The 19,548-nt window shown below is 36.3% G+C and overlaps 1 long non-coding RNA gene across 3 annotated transcripts; it reads left to right on the forward strand.

Annotated features, from left to right (window-relative positions):
- Positions 1-17,358: 17,358 nt before the first annotated feature.
- LOC110717114 lies at positions 17,359-18,643 on the forward strand. 3 transcript variants are annotated; one of them, XR_002510674.1, is made up of 3 exons: positions 17,359-17,796; positions 18,152-18,338; positions 18,441-18,643. It is a non-coding gene; the product is annotated as an uncharacterized LOC110717114 (long non-coding RNA). The 3 variants fall into 3 exon arrangements; XR_002510673.1 differs by having other exon boundaries at positions 17,362-17,796; positions 18,160-18,338; XR_002510672.1 differs by having other exon boundaries at positions 17,364-18,338.
- The last annotated feature ends 905 nt before the right edge of the window (positions 18,644-19,548 follow it).

Raw genomic sequence — 19,548 nt, forward strand, 5'->3', positions numbered from 1 at the left:
TTGCCCTGTCTTGATGGATATCTTCCTTCCACTTGGAGTAGTCACCTTGATAGTCTTGCGCCACCCTTGTAGTGATCCTTCAGCTGGAGTGATTAGCTTCGAGGGATCGTAGTTTTCGCTTTGTAAGACTGTCTGAATGAGCGAAGAGTTGTCTTCTCTATAAGTTAGCTCATTCTTTTCTCGCCCAAATAATAATCCCATGACGTTAAAGTCAAAGCATGGGGGTGCTTTCTCCTTGTGGACAGGAGTTTGGATTTCGTCTGTGAAATAACAATCCAAGAAAATCTCAAATCCCGGTTGTATTATGTCGTTTACAACAAATGGCTCGGGAAATTCATGGCATGGATAGTCCTCTCCTTCTTTTATAAATTGACCATTAAGTGTAAGAGGGTATTCATCCATTGGGATTGCTTTCTTTTGAATGCGAGCGTCTCTACATGCCTTTGATTTTTCCTAGGCTCGTTTGAGATCTTTCCGAGTCAGTTCGAAACCAAGTCCGAAAGTGTCTAACTTAGGGAGGCCAGGTGACTCCAGTGATTTTGCCATTCCTTTCTTCTTTCCTAGGGTCATCCCAGGAAAATGTCCTTGTTTCGTCAGCATAGCATTTACAATCATGTTGGAATGGGGGTCATGGAAAATAGGGGTCCTTTCATCCTCCTTGATTAAAGAGACTTCTTTGTCAAATCCCCATAAATCTTCATCATCCTCGTCGTGCTCCACATTAATGATTGGATTTTCTATAGACTTGATCCTCATAGGCGAAGCATCGATGGTGATAGGAATTCCCCCAACTATAGCTTTTACTTGTTGGTGGAGAGATGAGGGGACGGCCTTTAGGTCATGAAGCCAAGGGCGCCCCAATAGTAAGTTAAACGAAGCTTTAATGTCCACAACTTGGAAAGTAGTAGCATGTTCTATTGCTCCCGTTGTTACATTTAAGGTAATTTTACCAAGAGCTTGACGACGAGTGTTGTCATAGGCCCTTATTCCTTGTGTAGACGAAGTTAAATCTTCATCCCTTATGCCTAGCATCCTCGCAGTTCTAAGTGGACACACGTTGATGGTCGATCCGTTGTCTACAAGAGTCATAGGAACATTCATTCTCTTGCAAACTACTGTAAGGTTTAATGCCTTGTAGTGTTTGTCACCTTCTGGAGGTAAATCCTTGTCAGAAAAGGTGATCAAATTAATTGGACTAGGAAGATCGCTTATGAGAAAGTTGGCTAACCCCTCAGGAGTAGTGTCAGAATCTATCCCTATTTTGTCCAAGGCATTCATTACAGCCAACCTGTGTTCTTGAGATGTTGTCAAAAGTTTCCATACGTTCATCTCAACTTTTGTCTTCTTAAACTGCTTAACAATATCTTGTCTTCAATGATAGGTATGGGAACTTGTTGTGTGGTTGGCATAGGTTGTGTTGAAACGGGAGGTTGCATTCTCCCAGATCTTGTGAGGACGTCTATCGATGGGTCTTCTTCAGCCCAAAAGTCATCCGTGGTGTATGACACAGAAGGTGGAGATCCTATTATGTCTTTTAAGTAGACATCTTCTTCATCACTGTCCCAAACTCCATTAATGGTTTCATCGTCTTCTTGTTTCACTTGGACTAGTTTCTTTACATCAATCATCTTCTCAACTAAATCCTTGAATTTGAAACAGTTTTCGATAGTGTGACCCCCTAATTAATGATACTGACAGTAATATCTGTCCATCCTTTTCAATGATACGAATGGTCTCGGTTTGAGAGGTTTGATCTCGCCACTCTCGGAGAGCATTTCGAACATTTGTGCATATGGGATCCCAATTGGAGTGTAAATTCTATTACTCTTCTTGAGTTTTTCAGTGACTTGTAAAGGAAAACTCTTTGCCTCATAAGTCGTTCTCATGGGTGTGAATTCTCTCTTGGGTTCATCTTTCGGAGGTGGAACCTCGTCATATTTCTTTTGGGGTTCTTTTATAGCTTTAAGAGATTCACGTAGTAAATGCGATACTTCCATCATAGACAGTGTGAGCAATTGTATATCTTCTTTACTTGCCGGTTCTGGAAGGCTATCCACGACGTCGAAGAATGTCTTCTCGTCTTCTTCAATGGCATGGATTCTTTTGACAGTTTAATGAGAGACGAGGGGTCAACCTCGTTTTCCTCATCAGAGATAGCCAAGGCATGAGCAAGAGGTGCATTATCAATACTTGCTTCTTACTGGCAGGGGCCAATGGCAGCTTGTTGTTATCGATTAAATCTTGGATGGCTTCCTTAAGCTTCCAACAGTTTTTGGTGAGATGGCCCCTACCTTGGTGATACTTACAATGTGCATTGGGGTTCCAATTAGCCGACCTCTTTTCGACTAGTGGGTCCCCAAATGGTCCAATAGGAGTTATAAGATCTTTTGCATTTAATCGATCAAATGCGGTGTCATAACTCATGCCAATAGGAGTAAAGTTCCTCCTAAATGGTCTCTTTTGTCCTTGATTATTCATAGCAAGGACTTCTCCTAAATAAAAAGTGCTAACTTTGTTTGAGTGGGTGGTTTTGGAAGAAGAAGGATTGTCATTCTTCTTTCCTTTCCAGCCACTGTTGGAGTTATTGTTGGCAGCTTTTAACTTAGCCAGGTCGTCTTCAATATTGATCCCATTGACATAGACGGCCTTGAAGGTATGGAGATAATTTTGATACTTGAGATGCTTGGAATATTTTTCTTGAAGGTTCTTGATGAACAACCTCACAGACTCTTTTTCACTTGGCACCTTAATCATCTTAGCTGAGGTTTCCCTCCATTTGTTAAAGAAAGAGGTGAAGCCTTCATTCTCTTTTTGCTTGAGGATCTCAAGTTCCCTATGGTCGGTCTCAACTTGAATGTTGCACTTGTACCTATCAACGAATGCGTTTGCTATGGACTCCCAGGTAGAAGTCTTTTCTTTCTCGAGAGAAAAGAATCATTGTTGGCAAACGGTCTCAAGAGATAGTGAGAACAGAGAGGGGAAAACCTTCTTATCGATACCCTTAATACTCATTATTGTTTTGAATGCTCTTAAATGTAAATAAGGGTTATCAGTTGCTCTGAATTTTGGGATGTCATTGGCATTGAACTTCTGCGGAAGAAGATCTTTGTCCACCGAGACCCCTTGTGAAGTAAGCCCTTGAAACTTGTAGTCGCTAGATAGCTTGCTTAGACTCTCTTGCATGAGGTCCATCTGTTGTTGTTTCACGGGATCATCGACCTTGAGTGTGAGGAGCTTCAGTGTTTCAGTCAACCAGTTGGTTCCTAAGCTCGTTGACTTCTTCTTGTGTTGCCATTATGGTCTTAGCTTTCCTCTTGCGAGCTATGGGTTTGTCGAAAAGTTGGACTTGTACGAAGAGGTTGTCCTTGATTAACCATCCTTCCTTTCTTGACTACGCGCTGTAATTTAAACCATTTTGCGTTTTAATTACTTGACTCAAATCAACTTGACTTTACGGTTTTTTAAAGAGAAAAAAAAAATGGGTGCATATTTTTGCCAAAAATAATGTACATATTGTTAGGGAATTATATATAGTTTATAGTTTTTTTAAAAAAATGGAGGATTAATATCCGACTTACCCCCCTAAAAAAATGACGGAAAAAACGCGCATGCAAGACTTTCTTAGACATGGTAGAAGTATGTGTATTGGTGTGTGCGTTGAGTGTAAGTGACATGTTTGGACTCTTGTGTAAGACCATGGGACTTAGTTCCTAAACTCGATTAAACACTCAACCAAGTACCATTGACAACGAAAATTAACCGAATTAATTAGCAAACTGGTTAATTAGACACTAGGTGATGACTTCGACCAATAATCCGAACTGTCGGCAAAGCGACAGGACTGGCGTCGCACTGTTTAGCTTGGCGCCAGACGACAGAGTTGTCGCCAGGCGCCACACTCCACAAAGTGGCGCTAAAGTCCAGACTTTGGCGCGAATGCTGGAGCTTCAATCTGGGACTATTTTCGGTGTTAATAGTCCTCAAGGATATGCCTAAAGTCGTAGTAGGTCAATTCTGATTAAAATATTAGACTTTATTTACTCAAATTAAATAATTAATTAATTAGGAAAAGTTCTTTAAGTCATTAATTTATTTAATCTCAACACAAGTCAAACAAACGGTTAAGAAAACATAGAATATATGCACAACAAATAATGCACAATTAGTCAAGTAGGCACAATATGATGCAATGAGTTTGCAACCTAACCATGGCTCTAGTTCTCTAAAGTTCGGGATATGGTTTAGTCAATAGAGGGTCCATGGTTAATTGTCCGGATGCACCGCGCGGAAGCCTACCCGTGAAGGGTTGGCGCGAGTGGATGGGACACCGCGAGCTATAGAAAAAACACGCTTCCATGGTTTGGTGAATTCAACATTCTCGGATGTACCCTTTGTTGCACAGAGCGTTCAATCAGGTAGATGGAGCATGAATTCCCAGAGGGTTATGTCCATATGTAGAACACATATGGGTTTCAGAAAAGTGAGAAAAAATTCAATCGGGAAGTAGGATCGAGCAAACAATACGAAAAACTGGTCGAAATTAGAACGCATATTTCTAGCTTGGTATTGGAAGAATTTGACGCCAGCAAACAGAGACTGGCGCCAGGTTTTAGCTGTAGCGCCTAGCGCCAATGCTGGCGACTGGCGCTACGGCTAAAAGTCTGGCGCCGATGCTCTGGCCCCTGGCGCTAATTCCTACATGCATCAACTGCTTTCTGTGCTCGATAAAATTTTCCAGTTTCGCGCGGTGTTATTTCGGTCCTAGTTGTGAAAGATATTTCTCAAATTTCCTACGGGTAAAATCCTATGTTTTTAACTCATTACGGATGGTCTTTCCAATGAGATCTTTATTATGCATATGCCAATAATGTTAATCAAAATTACGCACATGAAATACTTAGAACGTTTTGAGTCTCATCCACTCATTCTAAATCATTGCCGAAAGAAATTCAGGAATTAAAATAGAAATCCTCCCCAGTGGAGTCGTTAAAAACTGTAGGGAATATTTCAAGTGTTAATCCCCTATCTTGAACCCCACTATGATCATACACTAAAGTACGGTGGCGTCCAAAAGGGAAGAAGATAGAGCAAAAGAGTCGCCAACAAGTTTTAGGAACTTGTAAACCGTTCACAGGGTGAAGGTTACACCCCTTAACGATCCAAGAGATCGTCAACCCCATAAGGTCTTGAACCAAGTAAGGGTTCGTTGATGAAGGTACAAATCCAACCTAAAACATATTGAACCTGCCCTAATAATAGGCCTCTACTTTATTCTGATCGTATTCATGTGCGCTTTCTGACTAACATGCAATCAATAGGTTTACCCTAACCTGTTTAACCTATGTTGGTTGAATATAATGCACAAATAAATCTATTATTGGCAATCACTTGAATTATAATCAAATTAATCCTAAACAAGGTTATTAATTATCTCATTAAGCGTGATTACAAGTACAAATTCCCTTTAAACATGCATAAAAGGCGTGATCAAGCAATAACAATAACCAAGCAACATAATAATAATCAAAATAAAATAATCGTAACAATCATAATAATAATCATCATAATAACAATCATATTAATAATAATAATCATGTTAAAGCATAGCAAGATCCTAGGAATGATACTAACAATCATAAATATTAGGAAGAACATAGGAAGCATCGTAACAATCATATTTGATATTAAATTTACCCTAAACATGATACTAGGAATCATAATAACAACCTAAACATGATTTCTACATCATAACATCAATAAAAACTATTAAAGCACTTACTTTGATGCCTCGTACCTCTTTCTAATAACAAAATACACACGTTAGTAACTTCAAGGAAAATAATAAACAAAACAATTAAATTAAATAATTAAAAGAGAGATTTGGGACCAAACCCTCAGAAATTAAACCTTTCACGTCTAGGGCGAAGGCAACTTCGAATATGGCTAGGTGTTTCTAGATCTAATGAATGCGGAATTTTGTATGTAAAAAGCTAGTTTAGAAAAAGAGAGAAAGATGGAGATGGTGAATGATTAGAGAATGAGACATAATTGAAAACCGGTTGTAGGTGAATCAAAACGGAGTTTTTACGACGTTATTTATAGAAAAAATCAGCCAAAAAGATAAAATTATTAAAACAGAGTCTGGCGCACAGAAAACAGAACCAGCGCCAACGTTAGCGCTAGGCGCCAAAGCTGGCGCCAGGCGCCAAGCGTAGCGCCAGGCACTACAGCTAGCGTTTGGTGCTGATCTGGAAAAATAAGTGCTTTCTTAAAATCAGATAAAAATTTCCGTACAGGGGATAAAATCGTATTTTCCTCTAAAATGCTCTTTGATTTTAATTAAAACTCTGAAAAGTCAACAAAAGTCAATTTATCAATGCTAATTGAATTAGGAATGAAAAGAACCTTCTAGAAGAATCTAGAAGACTAAAACTATTCCTAATTACATTAGGAATGATAAATCTATATTAGGCCCTCCCCTAGATCATTGGGCCGCATATATAATTCTCAAACCAGGCCCAGTTCAGTAATTTGGCCATAACTTTCTCAATATTCATCGGTATTGGGCTTATAATATATCGTTGGAAAGCCCTTGTCAAGCCCCATCCAACTACACTACTATTGGACCCATATCATGGACCAACCAATCTGGATTGGCTGTTTTCCTAAAATAAGTTTTCAAAAACAGAGAAAAGAGAAAAGAAATTAAAACTATCCGCAACACCAGACTTTCCACACTTTCGCTTCATTCGATTATGATTCGTCGTGAAAGGTACTCGTCACTGGGTTTGGTTTTGGGGAGACACAAATGGGTGTCTACACGATGTAACACCCCCAAATCTCCCTCTACGGAAATACTAGTATTATCCGTATAGTTATACCGTAGAGATAGACTTAGGCGTATTACCGCCGCGTGATTACGCAAGGCTACTCAACTAACTAAAAATAACAATACTTTGCAGCGGAAACTCAAATACTCTTCTTTATTAATAATAACCATAATAGTAACCAATTTTATAAGCACTCAAAATAGATACAAGACCAAATTCCTAATTTAGTAAAAACCAATCCCGGGACTCAGTAATTTCGGTGTTCCCTGTTCACCACCTTCGTGATGTTCTCAGTAATTTGGGTCAACTGCTTAAGGACCTTTCCAACTTTGGAACCAGTGCGCTTACTCCTTAAACGTTCCCTCATTCATGGAGACATAATTCCTGGGTATGATTATTACATTTAGAAATCAAAACAAGTTCTACTCATATAAGCATTTAATTCACTTAGTAACATAGAGAAATTTCAAATAATTCATTTTATTTCATTAATAATTAATGAAAATTCAACTTTGTCACTTCGGAAAATTATTGAAACATGAAACAAATAGTTAAAAAACAATCAAATAACACTATGGGCATAACCATCTTCACTAGGATCATAATCCGGATCATCACTTCTATTGCTTGGTTCGGCCATGAGAGTTGGGTTATAACCACTATAGCTTGGAATAAGGCCTGATGAGCTTGACCCATATTTACTTATATTTCTGTCTGGGGCAGAAGTGTAACTTGGGCTTTTTGTTGGACTTACATCCCCACAAGGTTGGCTTGAAGAAGCTTTGGGATTTTAAGCTCTTTCTTTTGCAGTTTGAGAACGAGTTCTGGGCCTTTTTGCAACATGGAAATGGGCTTTTGGGCTATGTTGTTTGGAAGATTCATAGCTTGGTGTTTGTCTAAGAGAACGGTAATGTTTCCTCCTACCAAGAGGTAGTACGGACTCATCACTAGATTCCACATACTCATGTCGCTTCTTTGGGTATGAAAAAGGTACTTGGGCATTTAAGAAGTACATTTGGTCATTAGGTCCAAAGGTGCGATCTTTTGGGATCGTGGAAATTTTCACAACTTTCCTCTTAGGTTCATACTTGCGCTCCACATAGTGCAAGTCCCTCTTAAAACTAGACATGGTTGCTAACCACTTCCCTTCATGATGGTGCTTCTTATTCCACATTGTTCCATCTTCCTTGATCATATCCCCATATTTGTCAAAAAGAGGTTGGTATTTCTCAATTCTAGGCAAATGGGCCAAGGCTAGAAGAACCATCCAAGGTTGTTGGGTCAAGGCTTCCTTACCATTCTTCTCATAAAGGGTCAAGGCCAAAGTACAAATTCCAGTTATGAAATCACTAACTGTGACTCCACTATCTTTCAAGTAATGAATGTCAAAATATTGGTGTCTCATTGCATCAATCATTTTCATCTGTTTCACACATACATGCAAAACAATTAATCAAGTGTCAAATCACACAAACAATCCAATTCAAAATCCATTTTCAATAAGCAATTCATAACTCAACCAAACATAACTCAAGATTACCCAATAATGGGTAATGACACAAAAATTCGGACCTCTAGACCACACTCTAAGGTATTTTAACACCAACTTTAATGCACACATAATCGCATACTCAAGTTTCAAACAATTTCAATTCTTTTTATTTTCAAAAATAATAAATATGTACTTGAATAAAGATTAAAGGACGGTCGAGCCCGCATCTCCCAGGAAAGTTACCTACGACGTTGAGGCGAGCCTTTCCTAGACAGAGAGTCGTACCCATTATAGGCCTCCGTAGAGAACTCAAGAATCCTTTTCTCCTTCATCTTTCCACAAATAAGAAAATAGTTTTTTTAAGTAAAAATAAGGCTTTTGACTCACACACAAATGCGAAACTCTATCTATCCTATATGCCCTCTTAAGTCTACCAACAATTTTTTTATTTTTTTTTATTGCTATTCCAATTTTAATCTTTTTAGGACCTTGAAAACTGATACCACTTTGTAACACCCCCAAATCTCCCTCTACGGAAATACTAGTATTATCCGTATAATTATACCGTAGAGATAGACTTAGGCGTATTACCGCCGCGTGATTACGCAAGGCTACTCAACTTACTAAAAATAACAATACTTTGCAGCGGAAACTCAAATACTCTTCTTTATTAATAATAACCATAATAGTAACCAGTGTTATGAGTACTCAAAATAGATACAAGACCAAATTCCTAATTTAGTGAAAACCAATCCCGAGACTCCAATGCATCATTTATTGACTCCAACCTGAAAATAAGCAACACTGCTTACCATTACGGTAAACAGGGCGAACAAAATTAAATAAGAAGTATGAGTTAGCAAAATATGCTAAGTACGATAAGTGCAAGATAATTAAACTCAATTCATTCGCAAACATGCTTTAAAACCAATTTCTAATAAATAATCCAATAATACCAAACTCATGGTGTAAGACCAATTCTCAAAAATTCCAATATCAATAATAAATAAAACCAATTCCAATTATTTAAAAAAACTAATTCCTCATATTAAAACGAGTTCCTCATATTAAAACCAATTCCTCTCCTAAGTGTGCACACCCCCCAAGCCAGTCTCCTTATGTTACAAGGCTATTCTTGAGGAAAGACCAGGTCATACAAAGTCCAAGGCCTCGTCAATAAACCAAATCCGCATAGTGGGATTACTAACATGCTTATAAAGCATAATAATAAATCAATGATTCAATAAATCCTCTTTTAAATCCAATAATTCAACCTTTAATGAAAACAATCCAAACTCCTTTTCAATAAATCCAACTTGCTTTCAAAATCAATCCTTTTTAAACATGAATGATAAATTAATAAATCAAAACATGTTATAAAAATCAATACTCCAATTCAATCATTAAAACCAATCTTTAAACATACTTTTATTTCATAAACCATAATTCAAGTCAATTTAATTCAAGCAACATAAATCATTCAAACATTTTCATTCAAATCGATCACTTTTAAGGTATCTAGCCACCTAACGTACCTTGATCTTCGCTTAGCCAACAACACTTCAAAAGAGCTCTCAAGTATCTTGATCAAAAACACCTTAAAAATAAATATAACCTTAATAAATATAAGGTTAACAAATAATCACAAATATTTAAATTAAACCCTCCCAACTATATGTACATGAACCTCTTAAATTAATTAAACATGATCATTATTAAAATCTAATTTTATATAATTAAACTACTCATAATAATTTTATATTAATCTCTCATAATAATAAAAATAATAATTGAATAAGAGAAAAGGAGAAGAAAAGAATTGGATTTGCGCAGGAAATAATAGGCAGAACTTTTAGAGGCTATAACTCCTTCGATATAGCTCCGAATTGGGTGATTCTTGAGCCTAACCTCAAGGATTTTTTGAGAGCTTCTGTGAAACGTCAATACCCCAAAAACTGACCAGAAGTGCCCGAAAATTGGCTTCAAAGATGAACATGATGATTTGTGTAAAATTGAGGAGAAGAAAAGAAGAGAATTGGTGTGAAGAATGTGAGAGGTATGAAGGGGTATTTATAGGCTAGTATGAGCATGAATTATGGTAGAAAAATGTCGGAAGAATTATGGTAATTAGGGTCTAAGAGATTACATGGAGAAGTGAGCAAAGATTTAAGGAAAGTTTTGATATTTAAAGGGATTGTGTATAATTGAATATGGAAGGTATGTATGTCATGAAAAAAATTAAGGAAATTGGAATTACTTGGGGAATAATTAAGAAGAATGAATGGCAAGAAAATATAATGATTAGATATCGAAAAGATGGAGAATTAGAATTATGGAAAATAGGAGAATTTAAGAAGATAATTAAAAATACAAATTACCAAAATATTTTCCCAAAATCTTCATGGGATGGGCGAAATTTTTGAGCTTTCCTAAGCTCATATTTTCGGCCCTCCTATTTAGTATTTAGGAATATATTTTTCTAGTTTTAAGGAATTAAAAATAATTGTGTAAAAAATACTTATTGTAATAAATAATTAAATAATAAAATACCAAATATTCACCAAATAATTTAACTAAATAAAAATCAGATTTTCACATAGGAAAATCTGAAATTATTAGCTAATTAATTGGGATTTTCGGACCTATTAAAATAATAATAAAATATAGCTTTTTCCTTAATTAAAATATCCGAAATATATAAATAATCCGGTTTTTAAAATAGGATAAATGGATAATAAATCTTATCCAAAATAATGATTAGTTTTCAAAATACTTTTGGCGCCAAAATTGAAAAATCATTTTGGCTCCAAGATTTAAATAGTAAGTTGAATTACTATAATACCCTTTTTAGAAAATAATAATTAATTAGGAAAATACGTATGAAAATACGGGGTATTACATGCGATTCTTCTATGATGGATTGTAACCAAAGTTTAGAGCTAACGTGGATGCAGAGGCGTTGATGGGTGTAATAAATGGCACCCATTTGATGAACATTTAGGTTGTTTTTACCTTCTTTTCATGGCTTTCACGCTTAATAAATGTTTAATTTTATGCATTTTGTCTTGGTTTTATGTTTCCTCTCTTATTTTGTAACTTTTATGCTTTTGTTGGTTTTTCTACTCTTTTCTCCTTTATTTGCTCTATTTTTGTGGTTGTAGGTATTGTACGAGGTTCGGGTCTTGATATTGATGATTTACTAAGGTGGAGGAATCATTTCGAGCAAGCTCATGGCAATAGGAAAGCTCAAGATGCAAGGAAGTGGATTTTCCAAGTTCTAGCGTGCTCTCATGAAGATGGGGTGTTGAACCCACAATCAAGTGCTTTTGGGACTGCCTCTCTTAGTGTTCATCATCATCAAAATTGTGCGACCTTAGCAAACCCACGAAGCCGCAAAAAGATCAAAGAAACCCAGAAAGATACGGGCGCGCAAAGCATGGGCGCAGCTGGCGCGGGCACGTTACCACTACAGCACAGGCGCGCCTTCCTGGGTAATTACTTGCTCGGTTTTTTTGTTTTTACGCCCTCTATAAATATCATTGTAACCTGATTTTTGGGGTAAGTGGAGATAAATTATTATTCTAGTTTTTTATCATATTCTTAGCTTATTTGAGAGCTTCTCTCTCCAGTTTTAAGCTTAGTTTAGGAGTATATTCTTGAGAGAGAAAGTGAGGAATTTCAATGGTGATTGAGAGATTGAATATTCAATGGTGATAATTGTGTTGGAGATCTTCTCTCTTACCAATGAGCATTTCTAACTCTATCTCATTATATTGCTTAATATTCATCTTTGTTTGGATTGATTTTGATGTTTGATGCTTGATTAGCGTTGTTGTTTTTACATATATTGTTGATTCTTGATTTCTTTAGTTTTTAGTTGATTTGATGATGATGTTAGAGTAGTTGTTTGGCTAGGGATAGGGTGAAACTTGTATGATTGATTGATTGTGCTTAATTTGGTGATTGTGTTGAATAATTGTTGAGATTAAAGTGATTAATGGAAGTTTACATGTGTGTAATTCGATTAGGCCTTGAGAGTTATGCTAGATTGCATTGTAGTTTCTAATGATACGGACCATTGATTTAGGAATTGCAATTGTCAATTGAGTTTGATTAGTGATGCTCCTAGTTAGAGTCTCTCGTAGTTGGCGCTAGTTTGACCTCTAGGAGATAGCTTTTTGACTCTTTTGATTGAGCTTGGCATTAGTCTTCACAACCATTGATTTTCATATTGTTCCCCAGTTGCTACAATTGTCATGATTACTTGTTAATCCTCGTTCCTAGTGTTTAATTGTTTGTTTTCATTATTTGTAGTTTGTTAGTGTTCTCTCTTTATCCTTAGACTTTGACCTAGCTTAGGTGCATAATTGAGAGCGCTTGAACATTACCGTTTCTTTGGGTTCGATCTTGACATGCCTCTATACTAGTATTTAGGTTGGTTAAGTGTTTATAAATTTAGTTTGAACGAGGGAGGATTATTTTCAACGACCTAGTTCCACCCCTCGTCAAAATGGCGTCGTTGCCGAGGAAACGGTGTCTATGTTTGAGTGTTTTTGATTGCTTGAGTATAGGTCTTTGTATATACTTTTCTTTTATTTGATTTTTGTTTGTTTTGTGAAAAAAAATATGGCATGTCTATCTTTTCCTCAATATGATAATGAGCCTTTTGGTGAATATTTCCATAGACTTGAGGGATTTCTTTACTATAATCGTTGTAGTCTTTGGGAGGCTTGTGATTTTTGATATTTTAGTTTGAATGAACAAAATAGGGATATAGTTGAAGGAATGCATAATGGTAGATTTAGAGCATTTTCTATCGAAGATGCTTGGTATTTTTATGTTTGGTGTGCTTGAGAAATCTATAATAAGAGTAATCGTGCTTCAATTTTTGATGTGCAATGTGTTAATTCTTCTAATGCTAGCATGATTTCCCATGATGTGTCACATGATCCCATAGTTGAACCTAGAACAAATGCTTCCAATTCTATTTCCACTTTTGTTCATGATAATGAGGTGCATTCTCAAGTTGACAAATCTCATATGATTTATTGTGCCCCCACTCCCCTATTTAATTAAAATTCTCATGTTTGTAATGATGATGATCCTACCTTTGGTTGTGACTCTTCTTCTACTCTTGATCCTCAAACCTCTTCACCTTTTCATTCTCCAAACTCTTGTGATGAGTCTTTGGTCCCCTATAGCCAAATTGATGAATCTTTGAGGGAGTTAGAGATGAATCCTAATCTTAGGCCCTTAGAGAGACAAATGATAGAAATTTTAAGGAGCCAAATGGAGAAGATTAGAGAGCGTGAGGATGTTTTGAATGAAGAGTTGAAAAGAAGAGAAGAGTTGGAAAGTTAATTGTCATCTTTGATGCTTGTGTGTGAAAATTTCAAATCTAATGTGTGTGTTAAGGATGATAATGATATTTTATAGCAACCAAGAGAGTGTGAGGATACCTTTTATGAGCATATGAGTGATGGTGAAAGGGTTGAGAATGAAAAGAGAGTTGAATTTGAAAATCCTAACCCTCTTTTCCATCTTCATGAGCCTCAAGTGTATGTTTGTGAGCCTGTAAACTATGAATACATAGACTCTTTTAAGGTAATGTCCCATTTGTTTTGTGAGAGTCATATGAAAATTTATAGATTTTTGGATGAGGTCATCGAGAAAGCTTATTGGGATTTAGATGAGTTTACAATGACTCTACCTCCTATCATGCACGGTTTTAAGGACTTAGGTTTTGAGTTGGTTGAAGGAAAGGTTGTTTATTGTGGTTCATAGGAGGATGAGATTGATTCCTTTGGAGTTTTTAAGCTTGAGGGAGATGTAGATTGTAAAATATCTTCATTTGAGGACTCTATGATTGATTTTCATGCCCTCATTGGTGATATGAGACCTTGTGTTGAGGGAGTAGCTACCCCTTTGCCTATTTCTCATACCCCTTTTTCTCAAAGGTTTGACCACATCCCCTATTGCCCTATTTTTCTCCCTTCCTATCTCAATGAGCCTATTGGGGACCCCCTTGTCTATGATGATCTTAATGTCCCTTATTCTATTATTGAGAAAAAGGGTGATGTTGCCACCCAAAAATATTTTGAGGAGAGTTTGCCTTCTTTTTCTTCTTTTTCTTCTTTTCTTCATATTTTGTTGAATTTTCTTTTGATTCTTATTCTTCCTTTTCTTGGCATCTCTCTCCTTATTTACGTGCACTATCCTTGTTGCACGTCCTCTTCCTGTCATTTGCCTACCTTTTCTCTTATAAAATGATTAGTGGTGCATTTGACAAGCTCTTGCGTGCATTGAATTATTATTTTCTAGAGTGGTCAAGCTTGGACCTTAAGCAAGCCTTTCTCGGGAAGTAACCCGTTCTTTAGATTAGATTTTCATTTGCTTTTTAGAATAGATTTTCTCTCATGGAAATGTTTGTGTGCCTTTTTCTAGGTACATGACTTGATATACTTTGGTGCTTCAATTTGGATCAAGAATCAAGGAAGGTTAACTCCTATTTTTGCTAGCATATGGAAACAAGGTTCAATTCTTGGGAAATTAGTTTTGAAAGTTTTAATTGGGTCATTTGCGGGTATTTACACCCACCTCAAATACGGTAATATCTTTCCTTGCTCTTTCTCTATTGGTTGGAGACTTGTTGGACATGTGGTGGTTGGTTGGTTGGATTGATCTCCTTGTTTTCTCCTTCCATGGATTATATGATTTATGTTTGAGTGTATTGTCTCATTCAAGCTAAGGGGAGGGTATTCTATCATGTTTGGTGGGATGTTGATTCATATATGATATGCACCTTTGTATATGCTTTTCCATGTTCTTATTTTGAAAATCTCCAAAAAGATTTTTGTTTCTATCAAGGCAAATTTGCAATGTATCTTTGTTTTGTTCTTGCTTTGGACATAATACATTTGGACTTGTATAATTGAATGCTTTTCTTCTTAAATGGTAACGGTGTGCATGGTTTGAGAGTATGCTCGGTTGATTGTAGGATAAAGCATGCTAAGGTAGTTGATAGGACTAGTGAGACCATGAAACCGGATTCTACTTGTTTGTGGCATGTTGGTAGTTGCTCCCTATAGTTGATTTGACACCAATAGTGAGTTTTTGCTACATCCATGTGAGGTTCTTTGTTTTTCAAGCCTTCAACATGTAATTGCATGAGCGGCATGGATCCTTGACTATTGCGGACCTAATCTAGAATCTTGACTCATAATTCTCCAACACGAGACCGAGCCATTTAGGGAGGACAAAGGCATCTTTTCGGGGTGGTAATTTTTCTTTTCAAGGTTAATTTTCTTTCTTTTTAGTTCATTGGGTTTACATTTGCTTTTTTGCTAATCATTTGATCCTTTTCCCTTCTTTTCAAGCCACATCCTTAGATCTTGAGCCTTTTGTTTCATTTTCATTTCCGTTCTTGGTTTTTGTGAAGCAATTGATCATTATTGTTGGAGTTTGTGGTGGAGGAGTTTGGGTATTTGGTTCTCTTGAAAGAAAGTTTATGTTGTGATATTTGTGTGAATAATGACAAATGAATAAATGAAAAAAGTCGTCCAAAGTAAAAAAAAAAAAAAAAAGGGAATGACATAATAAACGCAAAGTTGTAAAAGCCGTCCAAAGTTGAAAGAGGCGAGGATAATTGCTTTGAATGTATGCATTAAAAGAAAAATAAAATAAATGAAAATAAGAAAACTAAAAATATTTTGATGTAATTTCTTTTCCCTTTTTAAGCATTGAAGAAAATGCTTCCTTTAAGCTTGAGGAGAAGCGTTTACGCTTTTTTGTATATATGATTGTTGTTATAGATTTGAATAAGCTTGGGGGTGTTAGTTTGTTTTTGTTTGGCGATTGCTGGTTATGAGGAGAAGGTTTGATCACCCTTTGCTTCACTAATTAGGAATACCGCCAACTTTCAAATTTTAAGCCTACCCTCACCCTTTTTTCCCTTTCGTTACAACCTTTGGGAGAGTCCTTTGGACCTAGTGGTTTAGTCACATACCGAGGGAGGGCATTTTGAGTTAAAGCCTAAGGAGAGGGGATGCATTGTCAAGACGTCGAGTAGTCCAAAATTATCTCTTTTTCCAGTTTATTCGTGGAACTTTTGAGATGCTCACCAGGGGAAGATATGAGACTAGTAGGGAGAGCGCGGTAAGACCGTTTGGGATGAAAGTAGATTGCGTTTCTCTAGTTCCTATGCTTAGCATATTTTTGTTTCAATCAACCTCGGGTATCTTGAAACGTGCACTCCCTTACTTGTTTAGAAAGATTTGCATTCATTTGTGCTTGTACATTTGGAAAAGTCCTTTCATGAACATTTGTTTGCTTTTCTTTTATTTTAGCTTCTTTTTCACGCTTTGCCTTGTTTGTATTATTACGAGAGTTATAGGTTAATCTCTTAGGAAACCTTTACGAGAGAACCACTCGTCCTCTATGGCGATCTAGGGGTTTAAATGGCTTGTCTTTAGTTGCTAAAATTGACCGTGATTCCTACGAAAATGAGTTAGTGAATATTCATGCCTCTTCTCTTTTTTTTTTGTTTGCTTGGAAAAGCTCATCATTTCTCCCTTGGTTTTGTTTTGCTCGAGGACGAGCAAAAGGTAAGCTTGGGGGTATCTGATGGGTGTCATAAATGGCACCCATTTGATGAGCATTTAGGTTTTTTTTACCTTCTTTTCATGGCTTTCATGCTTAATAAATGCTTAGTTTTATGCATTTGGTCTTGGTTTTACCTTTCCTCTCTTATTTTGTAGATTTTATGCATTTTGTTGGTTTTTCTACTCTTTTCTCCTTTATTTGCTCTATTTTCGTGGTTGTAGGTATTATACGAGGTTCGGGTCATGATATTAGTGATTTACTAAGGTGGAGGAAGCCTTTGGAGCAAGCTCATGGCAATAGGAAAACTCAAGATGCAAGGAACAGTACTACAAAATTGGCCAAAGAGACCCAATATAAAAGACCGCTTATCTATGTAAGCGGTCTCTTTGGTCCAAGAGACCGTTTATTATTAATAACGGGTCTCTAACTTCATTTATAGGAGGGTTTAAAATATTCGAGAGACCTTTTATTTAAGATGACAGGTCTCTAGCGTTTTTTTTTCAAAAAAAAAAAAATTTATTAAAATAAACCAGAGACCGCTTATTGAGATAACCAATCTCCTATTTTTGATAGAGAGACCTGTTAACTTTAAGGCGGGTCTCATGTTTTGGAGCTTCCACATATGCCACTAACTCATTCTCTTTATAATAACTCCTCTCTCCTCTTCACTCTTACCTAGTTACCCCTTTTGATTTCCCTTCTCTTCTTATCTCTCTTTCTCTCTCCTCCTTCAAACCCTAACCATTTCCTTCAAGCCAATCAACACCGATTCAAATCGAGCAGTCACGAAGAAAGAAAAGGAAAGAGGAATGGCAAAAGAAAGAGAACAAAATTACAGATATTAAGCTCTTTGATTTCTCGAACGCTTGATTAGTAAGAAGTTTTCCCCTTTTAATTTTTTTTATTTTTATTTTTCTCTTATATGTGGTGCAAAAAATATGGGTTTTTTCCACTTCAATCTTTTGTTATCTATAAGTTTATTTGTTCTCGTATTTCTTCTAATTCCAATGTTTGTTTTTTTTAATTATTATTTTTATAATTGGTATTTTGAATCTATGGTTTATCAATTGTCAGCATGATTTTATGAATAGTTTGTATAAGGTATGAATAAGAAGAAAATCAAAATTTTAAGATTTACAAACTATAATCTGTGAAAATTACTCGTCAATTTATCCCAAATTTTTTGTACTTTCTTTTCTTTATGAGTATTGATCTCTTACAATCTTAGTTGACCAGATCTGGGTTTGAATTTGAACATAGTAAAATGCTTGCAATCTGGTAGAAATTAAAGCCTAATTGCATGAATTATACAAAAAGGAAGGACAACGTCTGATAATATGCAAAAGATCAAATTAAAGGCGGTGGTTATTCAGTTACATTTCTTCTGTCTTCATCTACTGTGAGGTAATAGTGAGGTAATGGTTTGTTTTAAGTTCTTTTTACAATTTATTTAATGAAAATTATGTAATTTATAAGTTATTTTGATGGTTTTGGAAAATGATTTTTTTCTTAATCAGGTTTACGGGATTTTGTAAGAACATTGAAGGTATTGGACTATTGAGAGTTCGAGATTGCAATTGAAGAAATCGTTTCCATCTCTTTCGCTTTGTATATAACTATACATATAATTTCAATATAATTTTGTAATGGATTTAAAGTTTAATAAAATAGTTTGTATCTAAATATGAAACATTTAATTATGCAATTTTGATTCTTTTAATGTGAAGGTGTAACTTGCAATATTCCAGTAATTTCAACATAGTACTCCGTATCTATAAGAATAATTAAATGCTTAATTTTTTTATTTTAAATGAGACTAAAGAGACCGGTTGATTTAAATAATCAGTCTTAGTTTTTGAAAAAAAAAGACTGCCTACCTTAAATAGGTGGTCTCAGATTTCTAAAAAAAGAGACTGCCTATGTTAGATAGGCGGTCCCAATTTTCAAAAAAATGAGACCATTTATCTTAGATAGGCGGTCTCTGTTTTTTCATTGTAGAGACCGCCTCTAATCAACCAGTCTCTTTGCCAGAGTGACCGCTGAGCTAGAGAGCGCCTCTAAAGCAGTCTCTTTGGCCTTTTTAAACGGGTCTCCTTGGCCTTTTATGTAGTAGTGGAAGTGGATTCTCCAAGTTCTAGCTCTTGCGCTCTCAAGCGTGCTCTCATGAAGATGGGGTGTTGAACCTACAATCAAGTGCTTTTGGGACTGCCTCTCTTAGTGTTCATCATCATCATAATCGTGCGACCTTAGCGAACGCACGAAGCCGTGAAAAGATCGAAGAAACCCAGCAAGACGCGGGCGCGCAAAGCGCACTCCACTCCTGCAGCGCGGGCGCGCCACCACTACAGCACGAGCGCGCCACCACTGCAGCGCGAGCGCACCTTCCTTGTATTTGCTTGCTCGGTTTTTTTTTTTTACGCCCTCTATAAATATCATTGTAACCCGATTTTGGGGGTAAGTAGAGATAAATTATTATTCTAGTTTTTTATCATATTCTTAGCTTAGTTGAGAGCTTCTCTCTCTAGTTTTAGGGTTAGTTTAGGAGTAGATTCTAGATAGAGAAAGTGAGGAATTTCAATGGTGATTGAGAGATTGAAGATTCAATGGTGATAATTGTGTTGGAGA

This window comes from Chenopodium quinoa, unplaced genomic scaffold, assembly GCF_001683475.1.
Source record: "Chenopodium quinoa cultivar QQ74 unplaced genomic scaffold, ASM168347v1, whole genome shotgun sequence".
Classification (NCBI taxonomy): Eukaryota; Viridiplantae; Streptophyta; class Magnoliopsida; order Caryophyllales; family Amaranthaceae; genus Chenopodium; species Chenopodium quinoa.